Here is a 24,766-nt window from a genome sequence, read left to right on the forward strand (position 1 = left end):
TTATAATTTTTCTTTTTTTTAAAATAAATTTTATCTTTATTTCTCTATTATTCATAGAGTTACTATGAATCATTCCAAATCATATATTTCAAAACAATATTATAAATTTAAAATATTTCTATATTTTATCGGAATTTTAAGAGTCAAGTTCTCGCACATGCGCAGAATCAATTAATATTCTTAGCATTGTGCTTTTAAAACCAGATTTACACAATACTTAAAACTTTTTGCCGAGTCGTAATGAGAATCTTTGACCCTTCAGAAGCTCTCGAGATACGAGTCTTGGTGGCTAGATCGGCAGGGTGTGTCATTGTATTTTGCTGGTCTTCTGTTCGAATCTCGAGATCGACAAAGATTTTATAATTTTTCTTTTTTTTAAATAAATTTTATCTATATTTCTCCATTATTCATAGAGTTACTATGAATCATTCCAAATCATATATTTCAAAACAATATTATAAATTTAAAATATTTCTACATTTTATCGGAATTTTAAGAGTCAAGTTCGCGCACCTGCGCAGAATCTATTAATAATCTTAGCATTGTGCTTTTAAAACCAGATTTACACAATACTTAAAACTTATTGCCGAGTCGTAATGAGAATCTTTGACCCTTCAGAAGCTCTCGAGGTACGAGTCTTGGTGGCTAGATCGGCAGGGTGTGTCATTGTATTTTGCAGGTCTTCTTTTCGAATCTCAAGATCGACAAATAATTTATAATTTTTCTTTTTTTTTTTTAAATAAATTTTATCTTTATTTCTCCATTATTTATAGAGTTTCTATGAATCATTCCAAATCATATATTTCAAAACAATATTATAAATTTAAAATATTTCTAAATTTTATCGGAATTTTAAGAGTCAAGTTCCCGCACATGCGCAGAATCTATTAATATTCTTAGCATTGTGCTTTTAAGACCAGATTTACACAATACTTAAAACTTTTTGCCGAGTCGTAATGAGAATCTTTGACCCTTCAGAAGCTCTCGAGATACGAGTCTTGGTGGCTAGATCGGCAGGGTGTGTCAATGTATTTTGCTGGTCTTCTGTTCGAATCTCGAGATCGACAAAGATTTTATAATTTTTCTTTTTTTAAATAAATTTTATCTTTATTTTTCCATTATTCATAGAGTTACTATGAATCATTCCAAATCATATATTTCAAAACAATATTACAAATTTAAAATATTTCTATATTTTATCGGAATTTTAAGAGTCATGTTCCCGCACATGCGCAGAATCTATTAATATTCTTAGCATTGTGCTTTTAAAACAAGATTTACACAATACTTAAAACTTATTGCCGAGTCGTAATGAGAAATTTTGACCCTTCAGAAGCTCTCGAGATACGAGTCTTGGTGGCTAGATCGGCAGGGTGTGTCATTGTATTTTGCTTTTCTTCTATTCGAATCTCGAGATCGACAAAGATTTTATAATTTTTCTTTTTTTTAAAATAAATTTTATCTTTATTTCTCTATTATTCATAGAGTTACTATGAATCATTCCAAATCATATATTTCAAAACAATATTATAAATTTAAAATATTTCTATATTTTATCGGAATTTTAAGAGTCAAGTTCTCGCACATGCGCAGAATCAATTAATATTCTTAGCATTGTGCTTTTAAAACCAGATTTACACAATACTTAAAACTTTTTGCCGAGTCGTAATGAGAATCTTTGACCCTTCAGAAGCTCTCGAGATACGAGTCTTGGTGGCTAGATCGGCAGGGTGTGTCATTGTATTTTGCTGGTCTTCTGTTCGAATCTCGAGATCGACAAAGATTTTATAATTTTTCTTTTTTTTAAATAAATTTTATCTATATTTCTCCATTATTCATAGAGTTACTATGAATCATTCCAAATCATATATTTCAAAACAATATTATAAATTTAAAATATTTCTACATTTTATCGGAATTTTAAGAGTCAAGTTCGCGCACCTGCGCAGAATCTATTAATAATCTTAGCATTGTGCTTTTAAAACCAGATTTACACAATACTTAAAACTTATTGCCGAGTCGTAATGAGAATCTTTGACCCTTCAGAAGCTCTCGAGGTACGAGTCTTGGTGGCTAGATCGGCAGGGTGTGTCACTGTATTTTGCAGGTCTTCTTTTCGAATCTCGAGATCGACAAATAATTTATAATTTTTCTTTTTTTTTAAATAAATTTTATCTTTATTTCTCCATTATTTATAGAGTTTCTATGAATCATTCCAAATCATATATTTCAAAACAATATTATAAATTTAAAATATTTCTAAATTTTATCGGAATTTTAAGAGTCAAGTTCCCGCACATGCGCAGAATCTATTAATATTCTTAGCATTGTGCTTTTAAGACCAGATTTACACAATACTTAAAACTTTTTGCCGAGTCGTAATGAGAATCTTTGACCCTTCAGAAGCTCTCGAGATACGAGTCTTGGTGGCTAGATCGGCAGGGTGTGTCAATGTATTTTGCTGGTCTTCTGTTCGAATCTCGAGATCGACAAAGATTTTATAATTTTTCTTTTTTTAAATAAATTTTATCTTTATTTTTCCATTATTCATAGAGTTACTATGAATCATTCCAAATCATATATTTCAAAACAATATTACAAATTTAAAATATTTCTATATTTTATCGGAATTTTAAGAGTCATGTTCCCGCACATGCGCAGAATCTATTAATATTCTTAGCATTGTGCTTTTAAAACAAGATTTACACAATACTTAAAACTTATTGCCGAGTCGTAATGAGAAATTTTGACCCTTCAGAAGCTCTCGAGATACGAGTCTTGGTGGCTAGATCGGCAGGGTGTGTCATTGTATTTTGCTTTTCTTCTATTCGAATCTCGAGATCGACAAATAATTTATAATTTTTCTTTTTTTTAAATAAATTTTATCTTTATATCTCCATTATTCATAGAGTTACTATGAATCATTCCAAATAATATATTTCAAAACAATATTATAAATTTAAAATATTTCTATATTTTATCGGAATTTTAAGAGTCAAGTTCGCGCACATGCGCAGAATCAATTAATATTCTTAGCATTGTGCTTTTAAAACCAGATTTACACAATACTTAAAACTTATTGCCGAGTCGTAATAAGAGTCTTTGACCCTTCAGAAGCTCTTCAAGTACGAGTCTTGGTGGCTATATGGGCAGGGTGTGTCATTCTATTTTGCTGTCTTCTGTTCGAATCTCGAGATCGACAAAGATTTTATAATTTTTCTTTTTTTTAAAATAAATTTTATCTTTATTTCTCTATTATTCATAGAGTTACTATGAATCATTCCAAATCATATATTTCAAAACAATATTATAAATTTAAAATATTTCTAAATTTTATCGGAATTTTAAGAGTCAAGTTCCCGCACATGCGCAGAATCTATTAATATTCTTAGCATTGTGCTTTTAAGACCAGATTTACACAATACTTAAAACTTTTTGCCGAGTCGTAATGAGAATCTTTGACCCTTCAGAAGCTCTCGAGATACGAGTCTTGGTGGCTAGATCGGCTGGGTGTGTCATTGTATTTTGCTGGTCTTCTGTTCGAATCTCGAGATCGACAAATAATTTATAATTTTTCTTTTTTTTAAATAAATTTTATCTTTATTTTTCCTTTATTCATAGAGTTACTATGAATCATTCCAAATCATATATTTCAAAACAATATTAAAAATTTAAAATATTTCTATATTTTATCGGAATTTTAAGAGTCAAGTTCTCGCACATGCGCAGAATCTATTAATATTCTTAGCATTGTGCTTTTTAAACTAGATTTACACAATACTTAAAACTTTTTGCCGAGTCGTAAGGAGAATCTTTGACCCTTCAGAAGCTCTCGACGTACGCGTCTTGGTATTTAGATCGGCAGGGTGTGTCATTGTATTTTGCTTTTCTTCTGTTCGAATCTCGAGATCGACAAAGATTTTATAATTTTTCTTTTTTTTAAATAAATTTTATCTTTATTTTTCCATTATTCATAGAGTTACTATGAATCATTCCAAATCATATATTTCAAAACAATATTACAAATTTAAAATATTTCTATATTTTATCGGAATTTTAAGAGTCATGTTCCCGCACATGCGCAGAATCTATTAATATTCTTAGCATTGTGCTTTTAAAACCAGATTTACACAATACTTAAAACTTTTTGCCGAGTCGTAATGAGAATCTTTGACCCTTCAGAAGCTCTCGAGGTACGCGTCTTGGTGGCTAGATCGGCAGGGTGTGTCATTGTATTTTGCTTTTCTTCTGTTCGAATCTCGAGATCGACAAAAAATTTATAATTCTTCTTTTTTTAAAATAAATTTTATCTTTATATCTCCATTATTCATAGATTTAACATGAATCATTCCAAATCATATATTTCAAAACAATATTATAAATTTAAAATATTTCTATATTTTATCGGAATTTTAAGAGTCATGTTCCCGCACATGCGCAGAATCTATTAATATTCTTAGCATTGTGCTTTTAAAACAAGATTTACACAATACTTAAAACTTATTGCCGAGTCGTAATGAGAAACTTTGACGATTCAGAAGCTCTCGAGATACGAGTCTTGGTGGCTAGATCGGCAGGGTGTGTCATTGTATTTTGCTTTTCTTCTGTTCGAATCTCGAGATCCACAAATAATTTATAATTTTTCTTTTTTTTAAATAAATTTTATCTTTATATCTCCATTATTCATAGAGTTACTATGAATCATTCCAAATCATATATTTCAAAACAATATTATAAATTTAAAATATTTCTATATTTTATCGGAATTTTAAGAGTCAAGTTCGCGCACATGCGCAGAATCAATTAATATTCTTAGCATTGTGCTTTTAAAACCAGATTTACACAATACTTAAAACTTATTGCCGAGTCGTAATAAGAGTCTTTGACCCTTCAGAAGCTCTTCAAGTACGAGTCTTGGTGGCTATATGGGCAGGGTGTGTCATTCTATTTTGCTGTCTTCTGTTCGAATCTCGAGATCGACAAATAATTTATAATTTTTCTTTTTTTTAAATAAATTTTATCTTTATTTTTCCTTTATTCATAGAGTTACTATGAATCATTCCAAATCATATATTTCAAAACAATATTAAAAATTTAAAATATTTCTATATTTTATCGGAAATTTAAGAGTCAAGTTCGCGCACATGCGCAGAATCAATTAATATTCTTAGCATTGTGCTTTTTAAACTAGATTTACACAATACTTAAAACTTATTGCCGAGTTGTAATGAGAATCTTTGACCCTTCAGAAGCTCTCGAGGTAAGAGTCTTGGTGGCTAGATCGGCAGGGTGTGTCATTGTATTTTGCTGTCTTCTGTTCGAATCTCGAGATCGACAAATAATTTATAATTTTTCTTTTTTTTAAATAAATTTTATCTTTATTTTTCCATTATTCATAGAGTTACTATGAATCATTCCAAATCATATATTTCAAAACAATATTATAAATTTAAAATATTTCTATATTTTATCGGAATTTTAAGAGTCAAGTTCTCGCACATGCGCAGAATCTATTAATATTCTTAGCATTGTCCTTTTTAAACTAGATTTACACAATACTTAAAACTTTTTGCCGAGTCGTAAGGAGAATCTTTGACCCTTCAGAAGCTCTCGACGTACGCGTCTTGGTATTTAGATCGGCAGGGTGTGTCATTGTATTTTGCTTTTCTTCTGTTCGAATCTCGAGATCGACAAAGATTTTATAATTTTTCTTTTTTTTCAATAAATTTTATCTTTATTTTTCCATTATTCATAGAGTTACTATGAATCATTCCAAATCATATATTTCAAAACAATATTACAAATTTAAAATATTTCTATATTTTATCGGAATTTTAAGAGTCATGTTCCCGCACATGCGCAGAATCTATTAATATTCTTAGCATTGTGCTTTTAAAACCAGATTTACACAATACTTAAAACTTTTTGCCGAGACGTAATGAGAATCTTTGACCCTTCAGAAGCTCTCGAGGTACGCGTCTTGGTGGCTAGATCGGCAGGGTGTGTCATTGTATTTTGCTTTTCTTCTGTTCGAATCTCGAGATCCACAAATAATTTATAATTTTTCTTTTTTTTAAATAAATTTTATCTTTATATCTCCATTATTCATAGAGTTACTATGAATCATTCCAAATCATATATTTCAAAACAATATTATAAATTTAAAATATTTCTATATTTTATCGGAATTTTAAGAGTCAAGTTCGCGCACATGCGCAGAATCAATTAATATTCTTAGCATTGTGCTTTTAAAACCAGATTTACACAATACTTAAAACTTATTGCCGAGTCGTAATAAGAGTCTTTGACCCTTCAGAAGCTCTTCAAGTACGAGTCTTGGTGGCTATATGGGCAGGGTGTGTCATTCTATTTTGCTGTCTTCTGTTCGAATCTCGAGATCGACAAAGATTTTATAATTTTTCTTTTTTTAAAATAAATTTTATCTATATTTCTCCATTATTCATAGAGTTACTATGAATCATTCCAAATCATATATTTCAAAACAATATTATAAATTTAAAATATTTCTATATTTTACCGGAATTTTAAGAGTCAAGTTCGCGCACATGCGCAGAATCTATTAATAATCTTAGCATTGTGCTTTTAAAACCAGATTTACACAATACTTAAAACTTATTGCCGAGTCGTAATGAGAATCTTTGACCCTTCAGAAGCTCTCGAGGTACGAGTCTTGGTGGCTAGATCGGTAGGGTGTGTCATTGTATTTTGCAGGTCTTCTTTTTGAATCTCAAGATCGACAAATAATTTATAATTTTTCTTTTTTTTAAAAATAAATTTTATCTTTATTTCTCCATTATTCATAGAGTTTCTATGAATCATTCCAAATCATATATTTCAAAACAATATTATAAATTTAAAATATTTCTAAATTTTATCGGAATTTTAAGAGTCAAGTTCCCGCACATGCGCAGAATCTATTAATATTCTTAGCATTGTGCTTTTAAGAACAGATTTACACAATACTTAAAACTGTTTGCCGAGTCGTAATGAGAATCTTTGACCCTTCAGAAGCTCTCGACGTACGCGTCTTGTTGGCTAGATCGGCAGGGTGTGTCATTGTATTTTACTTTTCTTCTGTTCGAATCTCGAGATCGACAAAGATTTTATAATTTTTCTTTTTTTTAAATAAATTTTATCTTTATTTTTCCATTATTCATAGAGTTACTATGAATCATTCCAAATCATATATTTCAAAACAATATTATAAATTTAAAATATTTCTATATTTTATCGGAATTTTAAGAGTCAAGTTCTCGCACATGCGCAGAATCAATTAATATTCTTAGCATTGTGCTTTTAAAACCAGATTTACACAATACTTAAAACTTTTTGCCGAGTCGTAATGAGAATCTTTGACTCTTCAGAAGCTCTCGAGGTACGCGTCTTGGTGGCTAGATCGGCAGGGTGTGTCATTGTATTTTGCTGGTCTTCTATTCGAATCTCGAGATCGACAAAGATTTTATAATTTTTCTTTTTTTAAAATAAATTTTATCTATATTTCTCCATTATTCATAGAGTTACTATGAATCATTCCAAATCATATATTTCAAAACAATATTATAAATTTAAAATATTTCTATATTTTACCGGAATTTTAAGAGTCAAGTTCGCGCACATGCGCAGAATCTATTAATAATCTTAGCATTGTGCTTTTAAAACCAGATTTACACAATACTTAAAACTTATTGCCGAGTCGTAATGAGAATCTTTGACCCTTCAGAAGCTCTCGAGGTACAAGTCTTGGTGGCTAGATCGGCAGGGTGTGTCATTGTATTTTGCAGGTCTTCTTTTCGAATCTCAAGATCGACAAATAATTTATAATTTTTCTTTTTTTTTAAAATAAATTTTATCTTTATTTCTCCATTATTCATAGAGTTTCTATGAATCATTCCAAATCATATATTTCAAAACAATATTATAAATTTAAAATATTTCTAAATTTTATCGGAATTTTAAGAGTCAAGTTCCCGCACATGCGCAGAATCTATTAATATTCTTAGCATTGTGCTTTTAAAAACAGATTTACACAATACTTAAAACTTTTTGCCGAGTCGTAATGAGAATCTTTGACCCTTCAGAAGCTCTCGACGTACGCGTCTTGGTGGCTAGATCGGCAGGGTGTGTCATTGTATTTTACTTTTCTTCTGTTCGAATCTCGAGATCGACAAAGATTTTATAATTTTTCTTTTTTTTAAATAAATTTTATCTTTATTTTTCCATTATTCATAGAGTTACTATGAATCATTCCAAATCATATATTTCAAAACAATATTACAAATTTAAAATATTTCTATATTTTATCGGAATTTTAAGAGTCAAGTTCGCGCACATGCGCATAATCTATTAATATTCTTAGCATTGTGCTTTTAAAACCAGATTTACACAATACTTAAAACTTATTGCCAAGTCGTAATGAGAATCTTTGACCCTTCAGAAGCTCTCGAGGTACGCGTCTTGGTGGCTAGATCGGCAGGGTGTGTCATTGTATTTTGCTGGTCTTCTGTTCGAATCTCGAGATCGACAAAGATTTTATAATTTTTCTTTTTTTTAAATAAATTTTATCTATATTTCTCCATTATTCATAGAGTTACTATGAATCATTCCAAATCATATATTTCAAAACAATATTATAAATTTAAAATATTTCTATATTTTATCGGAATTTTAAGAGTCAAGTTTACGCACATGCGCAGAATCTATTAATATTCTTAGCATTGTGGTTTTAAGACCAGATTTACACAATACTTAAAACTTTTTGCCGAGTCGTAATGAGAATCTTTGACCCTTCAGAAGCTCTCGACGTACGCATCTTGGTGGCTAGATCGGCAGGGTGTGTCATTGTATTTTGCTTTTCTTCTGTTCGAATCTCGAGATCGACAAAGATTTTATAATTTTTCTTTTTTTTAAATAAATTTTATCTTTATTTTTCCATTATTCATAGAGTTACTATGAATCATTCCAAATCATATATTTCAAAACAATATTACAAATTTAAAATATTTCTATATTTTATCGGAATTTTAAGAGTCAAGTTCGCGCACATGCGCATAATCTATTAATATTCTTAGCATTGTGCTTTTAAAACCAGATTTACACAATACTTAAAACTTATTGCCAAGTCGTAATGAGAATCTTTGACCCTTCAGAAGCTCTCGAGGTACGCGTCTTGGTGGCTAGATCGGCAGGGTGTGTCATTGTATTTTGCTGGTCTTCTGTTCGAATCTCGAGATCGACAAAGATTTTATAATTTTTCTTTTTTTTAAATAAATTTTATCTATATTTCTCCATTATTCATAGAGTTACTATGAATCATTCCAAATCATATATTTCAAAACAATATTATAAATTTAAAATATTTCTATATTTTATCGGAATTTTAAGAGTCAAGTTTACGCACATGCGCAGAATCTATTAATATTCTTAGCATTGTGGTTTTAAGACCAGATTTACACAATACTTAAAACTTTTTGCCGAGTCGTAATGAGAATCTTTGACCCTTCAGAAGCTCTCGACGTACGCATCTTGGTGGCTAGATCGGCAGGGTGTGTCATTGTATTTTGCTTTTCTTCTGTTCGAATCTCGAGATCGACAAAGATTTTATAATTTTTCTTTTTTTTAAATAAATTTTATCTTTATTTTTCCATTATTCATAGAGTTACTATGAATCATTCCAAATCATATATTTCAAAACAATATTATAAATTTAAAATATTTCTATATTTTATCGGAATTTTAAGAATCATGTTCCCGCACATGCGCAGAATCAATTAATATTCTTAGCATTGTGCTTTTAAAACCAGATTTACACAATACTTAAAACTTATTGCCGAGTCGTAATGAGAATCTTTGACCCTTCAGAAGCTCTCGAGGTACGAGTCTTGGTGGCTAGATCGGCAGGGTGTGTCATTGTATTTTGCTGTCTTCTGTTCGAATCACGAGATCGACAAATAATTTATAATTTTTCTTTTTTTTAAATAAATTTTATCTATATTTCTCCATTATTCATAGAGTTACTATGAATCATTCCAAATCATATATTTCAAAACAATATTATAAATTTAAAATATTTCTATATTTTACCGGAATTTTAAGAGTCAAGTTCGCGCACATGCGCAGAATCTATTAATAATCTTAGCATTGTGCTTTTAAAACCAGATTTACACAATACTTAAAACTTATTGCCGAGTCGTAATGAGAATCTTTGACCCTTCAGAAGCTCTCGAGGTACGAGTCTTGGTGGCTAGATCGGCAGGGTGTGTCATTGTACTTTGCAGGTCTTCTTTTCGAATCTCAAGATCGACAAATAATTTATAATTTTTCTTTTTTTTTTAAATAAATTTTATCTTTATTTCTCCATTATTCATAGAGTTTCTATGAATCATTCCAAATCATATATTTCAAAACAATATTATAAATTTAAAATATTTCTAAATTTTATCGGAATTTTAAGAGTCAAGTTCCCGCACATGCGCAGAATCTATTAATATTCTTAGCATTGTGCTTTTAAGAACAGATTTACACAATACTTAAAACTTTTTGCCGAGTCGTAATGAGAATCTTTGACCCTTCAGAAGCTCTCGACGTACGCGTCTTGTTGGCTAGATCGGCAGGGTGTGTCATTGTATTTTACTTTTCTTCTGTTCGAATCTCGAGATCGACAAAGATTTTATAATTTTTCTTTTTTTTAAATAAATTTTATCTTTATTTTTCCATTATTCATAGAGTTACTATGAATCATTCCAAATCATATATTTCAAAACAATATTATAAATTTAAAATATTTCTATATTTTATCGGAATTTTAAGAGTCAAGTTCGCGCACATGCGCAGAATCAATTAATATTCTTAGCATTGTGCTTTTTAAACCAGATTTACACAATACTTAAAACTTATTGCCGAGTCGTAATGAGAATCTTTGACCCTTCAGAAGCTCTCGATGTACGAGTCTTGGTGGCTAGATCGGCAGGGTGTGTCATTGTATTTTGCTGTCTTCTGTTCGAATCACGAGATCGACAAATAATTTATAATTTTTCTTTTTTTAAAATAAATTTTATCTTTATTTTTCCATTATTCATAGAGTTTCTATGAATCATTCCAAATCATATATTTCAAAACAATATTATAAATTTAAAATATTTCTATATTTTATCGGAATTTTAAGAGTCAAGTTCTCGCACATGCGCAGAATCAATTAATATTCTTAGCATTGTGCTTTTAAAACCAGATTTACACAATACTTAAAACTTTTTGCCGAGTCGTAATGAGAATCTTTGACTCTTCAGAAGCTCTCGAGGTACGCGTCTTGGTGGCTAGATCGGCAGGGTGTGTCATTGTATTTTGCTGGTCTTCTATTCGAATCTCGAGATCGACAAAGATTTTATAATTTTTCTTTTTTTAAAATAAATTTTATCTATATTTCTCCATTATTCATAGAGTTACTATGAATCATTCCAAATCATATATTTCAAAACAATATTATAAATTTAAAATATTTCTATATTTTACCGGAATTTTAAGAGTCAAGTTCGCGCACATGCGCAGAATCTATTAATAATCTTAGCATTGTGCTTTTAAAACCAGATTTACACAATACTTAAAACTTATTGCCGAGTCGTAATGAGAATCTTTGACCCTTCAGAAGCTCTCGAGGTACGAGTCTTGGTGGCTAGATCGGCAGGGTGTGTCATTGTATTTTGCAGGTCTTCTTTTCGAATCTCAAGATCGACAAATAATTTATAATTTTTCTTTTTTTTTAAAATAAATTTTATCTTTATTTCTCCATTATTCATAGAGTTTCTATGAATCATTCCAAATCATATATTTCAAAACAATATTATAAATTTAAAATATTTCTAAATTTTATCGGAATTTTAAGAGTCAAGTTCCCGCACATGCGCAGAATCTATTAATATTCTTAGCATTGTGCTTTTAAAAACAGATTTACACAATACTTAAAACTTTTTGCCGAGTCGTAATGAGAATCTTTGACCCTTCAGAAGCTCTCGACGTACGCGTCTTGGTGGCTAGATCGGCAGGGTGTGTCATTGTATTTTACTTTTCTTCTGTTCGAATCTCGAGATCGACAAAGATTTTATAATTTTTCTTTTTTTTAATTAAATTTTATCTTTATTTTTCCATTATTCATAGAGTTACTATGAATCATTCCAAATCATATATTTCAAAACAATATTACAAATTTAAAATATTTCTATATTTTATCGGAATTTTAAGAGTCAAGTTCGCGCACATGCGCATAATCTATTAATATTCTTAGCATTGTGCTTTTAAAACCAGATTTACACAATACTTAAAACTTATTGCCAAGTCGTAATGAGAATCTTTGACCCTTCAGAAGCTCTCGAGGTACGCGTCTTGGTGGCTAGATCGGCAGGGTGTGTCATTGTATTTTGCTGGTCTTCTGTTCGAATCTCGAGATCGACAAAGATTTTATAATTTTTCTTTTTTTTAAATAAATTTTATCTATATTTCTCCATTATTCATAGAGTTACTATGAATCATTCCAAATCATATATTTCAAAACAATATTATAAATTTAAAATATTTCTATATTTTATCGGAATTTTAAGAGTCAAGTTTACGCACATGCGCAGAATCTATTAATATTCTTAGCATTGTGCTTTTAAGACCAGATTTACACAATACTTAAAACTTTTTGCCGAGTCGTAATGAGAATCTTTGACCCTTCAGAAGCTCTCGACGTACGCATCTTGGTGGCTAGATCGGCAGGGTGTGTCATTGTATTTTGCTTTTCTTCTGTTCGAATCTCGAGATCGACAAAGAATTTATAATTTTTCTTTTTTTTAAATAAATTTTATCTTTATTTTTCCATTATTCATAGAGTTACTATGAATCATTCCAAATCATATATTTCAAAACAATATTATAAATTTAAAATATTTCTATATTTTATCGGAATTTTAAGAATCATGTTCCCGCACATGCGCAGAATCTATTAATATTCTTAGCATTGTGCTTTTAAAACCAGATTTACACAATACTTAAAACTTTTTGCAGAGTAATGAGAATCTTTGACCCTTCAGAAGCTCTCGAGGTACGCGTCTTGGTGGCTAGATCGGCAGGGTGTGTCATTGTATTTTGCTGGTCTTCTGTTCGAATCTCGAGATCGACAAAGATTTTATAATTTTTCTTTTTTTTAAATAAATTTTATCTTTATTTCTCTATTATTCATAGAGTTACTATGAATCATTCCAAATCATATATTTCAAAACAATATTATAAATTTAAAATATTTCTATATTATATCGGAATTTTAAGAGTCAAGTTCGCGCACATGCGCAGAATCAATTAATATTCTTAGCATTGTGCTTTTAAAACCAGATTTACACAATACTTAAAACTTATTGCCGAGTCGTAATGAGAATCTTTGACCCTTCAGAAGCTCTCGAGGTACGAGTCTTGGTGGCTAGATCGGCAGGGTGTGTCATTGTATTTTGCTGTCTTCTGTTCGAATCACGAGATCGACAAATAATTTATAATTTTTCTTTTTTTTAAATAAATTTTATCTTTATTTTTCCATTATTCATAGAGTTACTATGAATCATTCCAAATCATATATTTCAAAACAATATTATAAATTTAAAATATTTCTAAATTTTATCGGAATTTTAAGAGTCAAGTTCTCGCACATGCGCAGAATCAATTAATATTCTTAGCATTGTGCTTTTAAAACCAGATTTACACAATACTTAAAACTTTTTGCCGAGTCGTAATGAGAATCTTTGACTCTTCAGAAGCTCTCGAGTTACGCGTCGTGGTGGCTAGATCGGCAGGGTGTGTCATTGTATTTTGCTGGTCTTCTATTCGAATCTCGAGATCGACAAAGATTTTATAATTTTTCTTTTTTTTAAATAAATTTTATCTATATTTCTCCATTATTCATAGAGTTACTATGAATCATTCCAAATCATATATTTCAAAACAATATTATAAATTTAAAATATTTCTATATTTTATCGGAATTTTAAGAGTCAAGTTCGCGCACATGCGCAGAATCTATTAATAATCTTAGCATTGTGCTTTTAAAACCAGATTTACACAATACTTAAAACTTTTTGCCGAGTCGTAATGAGAATCTATGACCCTTCAGAAGCTCTCGAGGTACGCGTCTTGGTGGCTAGATCGGCAGGGTGTGTCATTGTATTTTGCTTTTCTTCTGCTCGAATCTCGAGATCGACAAAAAATTTATAATTTTTCTTTTTTTTTAAATAAATTTTATCTTTATATCTCCATTATTCATAGATTTAACATGAATCATTCCAAATCATATATTTCAAAACAATATTATAAATTTAAAATATTTCTATATTTTATCGGAATTTTAAGAGTCAAGTTCCCGCACATGCGCAGAATCTATTAATATTCTTAGCATTGTGCTTTTAAAACAAGATTTACACAATACTTAAAACTTATTGCCGAGTCGTAATGAGAAACTTTGACCCTTCAGAAGCTCTCGAGATACGAGTCTTGGTGGCTAGATCGGCAGGGTGTGTCAATGTATTTTGCTTTTCTTCTGTTCGAATCTCGAGATCGACAAAAAATTTATAATTCTTCTTTTTTTTAAATAAATTTTATCTTTATATCTCCATTATTCATAGATTTAACATGAATCATTCCAAATCATATATTTCAAAACAATATTATAAATTTAAAATATTTCTATATTTTATCGGAATTTTAAGAGTCATGTTCCCGCACATGCGCAGAATCTATTAATATTCTTAGCATTGTGCTTTTAAAACAAGATTTACACAATACTTAAAACTTATTGCCGAGTCGTAATGAGAAACTTTGACCCTTCAGAAGCTCTCGAGATACGAGTCTTGGTGGCTAGATCGGCAGGGTGTGTCATTGTATTTTGCTTTTCTTCTGTTCGAATCTCGAGATCCACAAATAATTTATAATTTTTCTTTTTTTTAAATAAATTTTATCTTTATATCTCCATTATTCATAGAGTTACTATGAATCATTCCAAATCATATATTTCAAAACAATATTATAAATTTAAAATATTTCTATATTTTATCGGAATTTTAAGAGTCAAGTTCGCGCACATGCGCAGAATCAATTAATATTCTTAGCATTGTGCTTTTAAAACCAGATTTACACAATACTTAAAACTTATTGCCGAGTCGTAATAAGAGTCTTTGACCCTTCAGAAGCTCTTTAAGTACGAGTCTTGGTGGCTATATGGGCAGGGTGTGTCATTCTATTTTGCTGTCTTCTGTTCGAATCTCGAGATCGACAAAGATTTTATAATTTTTCTTTTTTTAAAATAAATTTTATCTATATTTCTCCATTATTCATAGAGTTACTATGAATCATTCCAAATCATATATTTCAAAACAATATTATAATTTTAAAATATTTCTATATTTTACCGGAATTTTAAGAGTCAAGTTCCCGCACATGCGCAGAATCTATTAATATTCTTAGCATTGTGCTTTTAAAACAAGATTTACACAATACTTAAAACTTATTGCCGAGTCGTAATGAGAAACTTTGACCCTTCAGAAGCTCTCGAGATACGAGTCTTGGTGGCTAGATCGGCAGGGTGTGTCAATGTATTTTGCTTTTTTTCTGTTCGAATCTCGAGATCGACAAAAAATTTATAATTCTTCTTTTTTTTAAATAAATTTTATCTTTATATCTCCATTATTCATAGATTTAACATGAATCATTCCAAATCATATATTTCAAAACAATATTATAAATTTAAAATATTTCTATATTTTATCGGAATTTTAAGAGTCATGTTCCCGCACATGCGCAGAATCTATTAATATTCTTAGCATTGTGCTTTTAAAACAAGATTTACACAATACTTAAAACTTATTGCCGAGTCGTAATGAGAAACTTTGACCCTTCAGAAGCTCTCGAGATACGAGTCTTGGTGGCTAGATCGGCAGGGTGTGTCATTGTATTTTGCTTTTCTTCTGTTCGAATCTCGAGATCCACAAATAATTTATAATTTTTCTTTTTTTTAAATAAATTTTATCTTTATATCTCCATTATTCATAGAGTTACTATGAATCATTCCAAATCATATATTTCAAAACAATATTATAAATTTAAAATATTTCTATATTTTATCGGAATTTTAAGAGTCAAGTTCGCGCACATGCGCAGAATCAATTAATATTCTTAGCATTGTGCTTTTAAAACCAGATTTACACAATACTTAAAACTTATTGCCGAGTCGTAATAAGAGTCTTTGACCCTTCAGAAGCTCTTTAAGTACGAGTCTTGGTGGCTATATGGGCAGGGTGTGTCATTCTATTTTGCTGTCTTCTGTTCGAATCTCGAGATCGACAAAGATTTTATAATTTTTCTTTTTTTAAAATAAATTTTATCTATATTTCTCCATTATTCATAGAGTTACTATGAATCATTCCAAATCATATATTTCAAAACAATATTATAAATTTAAAATATTTCTATATTTTACCGGAATTTTAAGAGTCAAGTTCGCGCACATGCGCAGAATCTATTAATAATCTTAGCATTGTGCTTTTAAAACCAGATTTACACAATACTTAAAACTTATTGCCGAGTCGTAATGAGAATCTTTGACCCTTCAGAAGCTCTCGAGGTACGAGTCTTGGTGGCTAGATCGGCAGGGTGTGTCATTGTATTTTGCAGGTCTTCTTTTCGAATCTCAAGATCGACAAATAATTTATATATTTCTTTTTTTTTTAAATAAATTTTATCTTTATTTCTCCATTATTCATAGAGTTTCTATGAATCATTCCAAATCATATATTTCAAAACAATATTATAAATTTAAAATATTTCTAAATTTTATCGGAATTTTAAGAGTCAAGTTCCCGCACATGCGCAGAATCTATTAATATTCTTAGCATTGTGCTTTTAAGAACAGATTTACACAATACTTAAAACTTTTTGCCGAGTCGTAATGAGAATCTTTGACCCTTCAGAAGCTCTCGACGTACGCGTCTTGTTGGCTAGATCGGCAGGGTGTGTCATTGTATTTTACTTTTCTTCTGTTCGAATCTCGAGATCGACAAAGATTTTATAATTTTTCTTTTTTTTAAATAAATTTTATCTTTATTTTTCCATTATTCATAGAGTTACTATGAATCATTCCAAATCATATATTTCAAAACAATATTATAAATTTAAAATATTTCTATATTTTATCGGAATTTTAAGAGTCAAGTTCTCGCACATGCGCAGAATCAATTAATATTCTTAGCATTGTGCTTTTAAAACCAGATTTACACAATACTTAAAACTTTTTGCCGAGTCGTAATGAGAATCTTTGACTCTTCAGAAGCTCTCGAGGTACGCGTCTTGGTGGCTAGATCGGCAGGGTGTGTCATTGTATTTTGCTGGTCTTCTATTCGAATCTCGAGATCGACAAAGATTTTATAATTTTTCTTTTTTTAAAATAAATTTTATCTATATTTCTCCATTATTCATAGAGCTACTATGAATCATTCCAAATCATATATTTCAAAACAATATTATAAATTTAAAATATTTCTATATTTTACCGGAATTTTAAGAGTCAAGTTCGCGCACATGCGCAGAATCTATTAATAATCTTAGCATTGTGCTTTTAAAACCAGATTTACACAATACTTAAAACTTATTGCCGAGTCGTAATGAGAATCTTTGACCCTTCAGAAGCTCTCGAGGTACGAGTCTTGGTGGCTAGATCGGCAGGGTGTGTCATTGTATTTTGCAGGTCTTCTTTTCGAATCTCAAGATCGACAAATAATTTATAATTTTTCTTTTTTTTTAAAATAAATTTTATCTTTATTTCTCCATTATTCATAGAGTTTCTATGAATCATTCCAAATCATATATTTCAAAACAATATTATAAATTTAAAATATTTCTAAATTTTATCGGAATTTTAAGAGTCAAGTTCCCGCACATGCGCAGAATCTATTAATATTCTTAGCATTGTGCTTTTAAAAACAGATTTACACAATACTTAAAACTTTTTGCCGAGTCGTAATGAGAATCTTTGACCCTTCAGAAGCTCTCGACGTACGCGTCTTGGTGGCTAGATCGGCAGGGTGTGTCATTGTATTTTACTTTTCTTCTGTTCGAATCTCGAGATCGACAAAGATTTTATAATTTTTCTTTTTTTTAAATAAATTTTATCTTTATTTTTCCATTATTCATAGAGTTACTATGAATCATTCCAAATCATATATTTCAAAACAATATTACAAATTTAAAATATTTCTATATTTTATCGGAATTTTAAGAGTCAAGTTCGCGCACATGCGCATAATCTATTAATATTCTTAGCATTGTGCTTTTAAAACCAGATTTACACAATACTTAAAACTTATTGCCAAGTCGTAATGAGAATCTTTGACCCTTCAGAAGCTCTCGAGGTACGCGTCTTGGTGGCTAGATCGGCAGGGTGTGTCATTGTATTTTGCTGGTCTTCTGTTCGAATCTCGAGATCGACAAAGATTTTATAATTTTTCTTTTTTTTAAATAAATTTTATCTATATTTCTCCATTATTCATAGAGTTACTATGAATCATTCCAAATCATATATTTCAAAACAATATTATAAATTTAAAATATTTCTATATTTTATCGGAATTTTAAGAGTCAAGTTTACGCACATGCGCAGAATCTATTAATATTCTTAGCATTGTGCTTTTAAGACCAGATTTATACAATACTTAAAACTTTTTGCCGAGTCGTAATGAGAATCTTTGACCCTTCAGAAGCTCTCGACGTACGCATCTTGGTGGCTAGATCGGCAGGGTGTGTCAGTGTATTTTGCTTTTCTTCTGTTCGAATCTCGAGCTCGACAAAGATTTTATAATTTTTCTTTTTTTTAAATAAATTTTATCTTTATTTTTCCATTATTCATAGAGTTACTATGAATCATTCCAAATCATATATTTCAAAACAATATTATAAATTTAAAATATTTCTATATTTTATCGGAATTTTAAGAATCATGTTCCCGCACATGCGCAGAATCTATTAATATTCTTAGCATTGTGCTTTTAAAACCAGATTTACACAATACTTAAAACTTTTTGCAGAGTAATGAGAATCTTTGACCCTTCAGAAGCTCTCGAGGTACGCGTCTTGGTGGCTAGATCGGCAGGGTGTGTCATTGTATTTTGCTGGTCTTCTGTTCGAATCTCGAGATCGACAAAGATTTTATAATTTTTCTTTTTTTTAAATAAATTTTATCTTTATTTCTCTATTATTCATAGAGTTACTATGAATCATTCCAAATCATATATTTCAAAACAATATTATAAATTTAAAATATTTCTATATTTTATCGGAATTTTAAGAGTCAAGTTCCCGCACATGCGCAGAATTTATTAATATACTTAGCATTGTGCTTTTAAAACCAGATTTACACAATACTTAAAACTTATTGCCGAGTCGTAATTAGAATCTTTGACCCTTCAGAAGCTCTCGAGGTACGAGTCTTGGTATCTAGATCTGCAGGGTGTGTCATTGTATTTTGCTGGTCTTCTGTTCGAATCTCGAGATCGACAAATAATTTATAATTTTTCTTTTTTTTAAATAAATTTAATCTTTATTTCTCTATTATTCATAGAGTTAGTATGAATCATTCCAAATCATATATTTCAAAACAATATTATAAATTTAAAATATTTCTATATTTTATCGGAATTTTAAGAGTCAAGTTCGCGCACATGCGCAGAATCAATTAATATTCTTAGCATTGTGCTTTTAAAACCAGATTTACACAATACTTAAAACTTATTGCCGAGTCGTAATGAGAATCTTTGACCCTTCAGAAGCTCTCGAGGTACGAGTCTTGGTGGCTAGATCGGCAGGGTGTGTCATTGTATTTTGCTGTCTTCTGTTCGAATCACGAGATCGACAAATAATTTATAATTTTTCTTTTTTTTAAATAAATTTTATCTTTATTTTTCCATTATTCATAGAGTTACTATGAATCATTCCAAATCATATATTTCAAAACAATATTATAAATTTAAAATATTTCTATATTTTATCGGAATTTTAAGAGTCAAGTTCCCGCACATGCGCAGAATCTATTAATATTCTTAGCATTGTGCTTTTAAAACAAGATTTACACAATACTTAAAACTTATTGCCGAGTCGTAATGATAAACTTTGACCCTTCAGAAGCTCTCGAGATACGAGTCTTGGTGGCTAGATCGGCAGGGTGTGTCAATGTATTTTGCTTTTCTTCTGTTCGAATCTCGAGATCGACAAATAATTTATAATTTTTCTTTTTTTTAAATAAATTTTATCTTTATATCTCCATTATTCATAGAGTTACTATGAATCATTCCAAATCATATATTTCAAAACAATATTATAAATTTAAAATATTTCTATATTTTATCGGAATTTTATGAGTCAAGTTCGCGCACATGCGCAGAATCTATTAATATTCTTAGCATTGTGCTTTTAAAACCAGATTTACACAATACTTAAAACTTATTGCCGTGTCGTAATAAGAGTCTTTGACCATTCAGAAGCTCTCGAGGTACGAGTCTTGGTGGCTATATTTGCAGGGTGAGTCATTGTATTTTGCTTTTCTTCTGTTCGAATCTCGAGATCGACAAATAATTTATAATTTTTCTTTTTTTTAAATAAATTTTATCTTTATTTTTCCATTATTCATAGAGTTACTATGAATCATTCCAAATCATATATTTCAAAACAATATTACAAATTTAAAATATTTCTATATTTTATCGGAATTTTAAGAGTCATGTTCCCGCACATGCGCAGAATCTATTAATATTCTTAGCATTGTGCTTTTAAAACCAGATTTACACAATACTTAAAACTTTTTGCCGAGTCGTAATGAGAATCTTTGACCCTTCAGAAGCTCTCGAGGTACGCGTCTTGGTGGCTAGATCGGCAGGGTGTGTCATTGTATTTTGCTTTTCTTCTGTTCGAATCTCGAGATCGACAAAAAATTTATAATTCTTCTTTTTTTTAAATAAATTTTATCTTTATATCTCCATTATTCATAGATTTAACATGAATCATTCCAAATCATATATTTCAAAACAATATTATAAATTTAAAATATTTCTATATTTTATCGGAATTTTAAGAGTCATGTTCCCGCACATGCGCAGAGTCAATTAATATTCTTAGCATTGTGCTTTTAAAACAAGATTTACACAATACTTAAAACTTATTGCCGAGTCGTAATGAGAAACTTTGACCCTTCAGAAGCTCTCGAGATACGAGTCTTGGTGGCTAGATCGGCAGGGTGTGTCATTGTATTTTGCTTTTCTTCTGTTCGAATCTCGAGATCCACAAATAATTTATAATTTTTCTTTTTTTTAAATAAATTTTATCTTTATATCTCCATTATTCATAGAGTTACTATGAATCATTCCAAATCATATATTTCAAAACAATATTATAAATTTAAAATATTTCTATATTTTATCGGAATTTTAAGAGTCAAGTTCGCGCACATGCGCAGAATCAATTAATATTCTTAGCATTGTGCTTTTAAAACCAGATTTACACAATACTTAAAACTTATTGCCGAGTCGTAATAAGAGTCTTTGACCCTTCAGAAGCTCTTCAAGTACGAGTCTTGGTGGCTATATGGGCAGGGTGTGTCATTCTATTTTGCTGTCTTCTGTTCGAATCTCGAGATCGACAAAGATTTTATAATTTTTCTTTTTTTAAAATAAATTTTATCTATATTTCTCCATTATTCATAGAGTTACTATGAATCATTCCAAATCATATATTTCAAAACAATATTATAAATTTAAAATATTTCTATATTTTACCGGAATTTTAAGAGTCAAGTTCGCGCACATGCGCAGAATCTATTAATAATCTTAGCATTGTGCTTTTAAAACCAGATTTACACAATACTTAAAACTTATTGCCGAGTCGTAATGAGAATCTTTGACCCTTCAGAAGCTCTCGAGGTACGAGTCTTGGTGGCTAGATCGGCAGGGTGTGTCATTGTACTTTGCAGGTCTTCTTTTCGAATCTCAAGATCGACAAATAATTTATAATTTTTCTTTTTTTTTTAAATAAATTTTATCTTTATTTCTCCATTATTCATAGAGTTTCTATGAATCATTCCAAATCATATATTTCAAAACAATATTATAAATTTAAAATATTTCTAAATTTTATCGGAATTTTAAGAGTCAAGTTCTCGCACATGCGCAGAATCAATTAATATTCTTAGCATTGTGCTTTTAAAACCAGATTTACACAATACTTAAAACTTTTTGCCGAGTCGTAATGAGAATCTTTGACTCTTCAGAAGCTCTCGAGGTACGCGTCTTGGTGGCTAGATCGGCAGGGTGTATCATTGTATTTTGCTGGTCTTCTATTCGAATCTCGAGATCGACAAAGATTTTATAATTTTTCTTTTTTTAAAATAAATTTTATCTATATTTCTCCATTATTCATAGAGTTACTATGAATCATTCCAAATCATATATTTCAAAACAATATTATAAATTTAAAATATTTCTATATTTTACCGGAATTTTAAGAGTCAAGTTCGCGCACATGCGCAGAATCTATTAATAATCTTAGCATTGTGCTTTTAAAACCAGATTTACACAATACTTAAAACTTATTGCCGAGTCGTAATGAGAATCTTTGACCCTTCAGAAGCTCTCGAGGTACGAGTCTTGGTGGCTAGATCGGCAGGGTGTGTCATTGTATTTTGCAGGTCTTCTTTTCGAATCTCAAGATCGACAAATAATTTATAATTTTTCTTTTTTTTTAAAATAAATTTTATCTTTATTTCTCCATTATTCATAGAGTTTCTATGAATCATTCCAAATCATATATTTCAAAACAATATTATAAATTTAAAATATTTCTAAATTTTATCGGAATTTTAAGAGTCAAGTTCCCGCACATGCGCAGAATCTATTAATATTCTTAGCATTGTGCGTTTAAAAACAGATTTACACAATACTTAAAACTTTTTGCCGAGTCGTAATGAGAATCTTTGACCCTTCAGAAGCTCTCGACGTACGCGTCTTGGTGGCTAGATCGGCAGGGTGTGTCATTGTATTTTACTTTTCTTCTGTTCGAATCTCGAGATCGACAAAGATTTTATAATTTTTCTTTTTTTTAATTAAATTTTATCTTTATTTTTCCATTATTCATAGAGTTACTATGAATCATTCCAAATCATATATTTCAAAACAATATTACAAATTTAAAATATTTCTATATTTTATCGGAATTTTAAGAGTCAAGTTCGCGCACATGCGCATAATCTATTAATATTCTTAGCATTGTGCTTTTAAAACCAGATTTACACAATACTTAAAACTTATTGCCAAGTCGTAATGAGAATCTTTGACCCTTCAGAAGCTCTCGAGGTACGCGTCTTGGTGGCTAGATCGGCAGGGTGTGTCATTGTATTTTGCTGGTCTTCTGTTCGAATCTCGAGATCGACAAAGATTTTATAATTTTTCTTTTTTTTAAATAAATTTTATCTATATTTCTCCATTATTCATAGAGTTACTATGAATCATTCCAAATCATATATTTCAAAACAATATTATAAATTTAAAATATTTCTATATTATATCGGAATTTTAAGAGTCAAGTTCGCGCACATGCGCAGAATCAATTAATATTCTTAGCATTGTGCTTTTAAAACCAGATTTACACAATACTTAAAACTTATTGCCGAGTCGTAATGAGAATCTTTGACCCTTCAGAAGCTCTCGAGGTACGAGTCTTGGTGGCTAGATCGGCAGGGTGTGTCATTGTATTTTGCTGTCTTCTGTTCGAATCACGAGATCGACAAATAATTTATAATTTTTCTTTTTTTTAAATAAATTTTATCTTTATTTTTCCATTATTCATAGAGTTACTATGAATCATTCCAAATCATATATTTCAAAACAATATTATAAATTTAAAATATTTCTAAATTTTATCGGAATTTTAAGAGTCAAGTTCTCGCACATGCGCAGAATCAATTAATATTCTTAGCATTGTGCTTTTAAAACCAGATTTACACAATACTTAAAACTTTTTGCCGAGTCGTAATGAGAATCTTTGACTCTTCAGAAGCTCTCGAGTTACGCGTCGTGGTGGCTAGATCGGCAGGGTGTGTCATTGTATTTTGCTGGTCTTCTATTCGAATCTCGAGATCGACAAAGATTTTATAATTTTTCTTTTTTTTAAATAAATTTTATCTATATTTCTCCATTATTCATAGAGTTACTATGAATCATTCCAAATCATATATTTCAAAACAATATTATAAATTTAAAATATTTCTATATTTTATCGGAATTTTAAGAGTCAAGTTCGCGCACATGCGCAGAATCTATTAATAATCTTAGCATTGTGCTTTTAAAACCAGATTTACACAATACTTAAAACTTTTTGCCGAGTCGTAATGAGAATCTATGACCCTTCAGAAGCTCTCGAGGTACGCGTCTTGGTGGCTAGATCGGCAGGGTGTGTCATTGTATTTTGCTTTTCTTCTGCTCGAATCTCGAGATCGACAAAAAATTTATAATTTTTCATTTTTTTTAAATAAATTTTATCTTTATATCTCCATTATTCATAGATTTAACATGAATCATTCCAAATCATATATTTCAAAACAATATTATAAATTTAAAATATTTCTATATTTTATCGGAATTTTAAGAGTCAAGTTCCCGCACATGCGCAGAATCTATTAATATTCTTAGCATTGTGCTTTTAA

The sequence above is a fragment of the Argiope bruennichi genome, chromosome 3 (genome assembly GCF_947563725.1).
Source record: "Argiope bruennichi chromosome 3, qqArgBrue1.1, whole genome shotgun sequence".
NCBI lineage: Eukaryota > Metazoa > Arthropoda > Arachnida > Araneae > Araneidae > Argiope > Argiope bruennichi.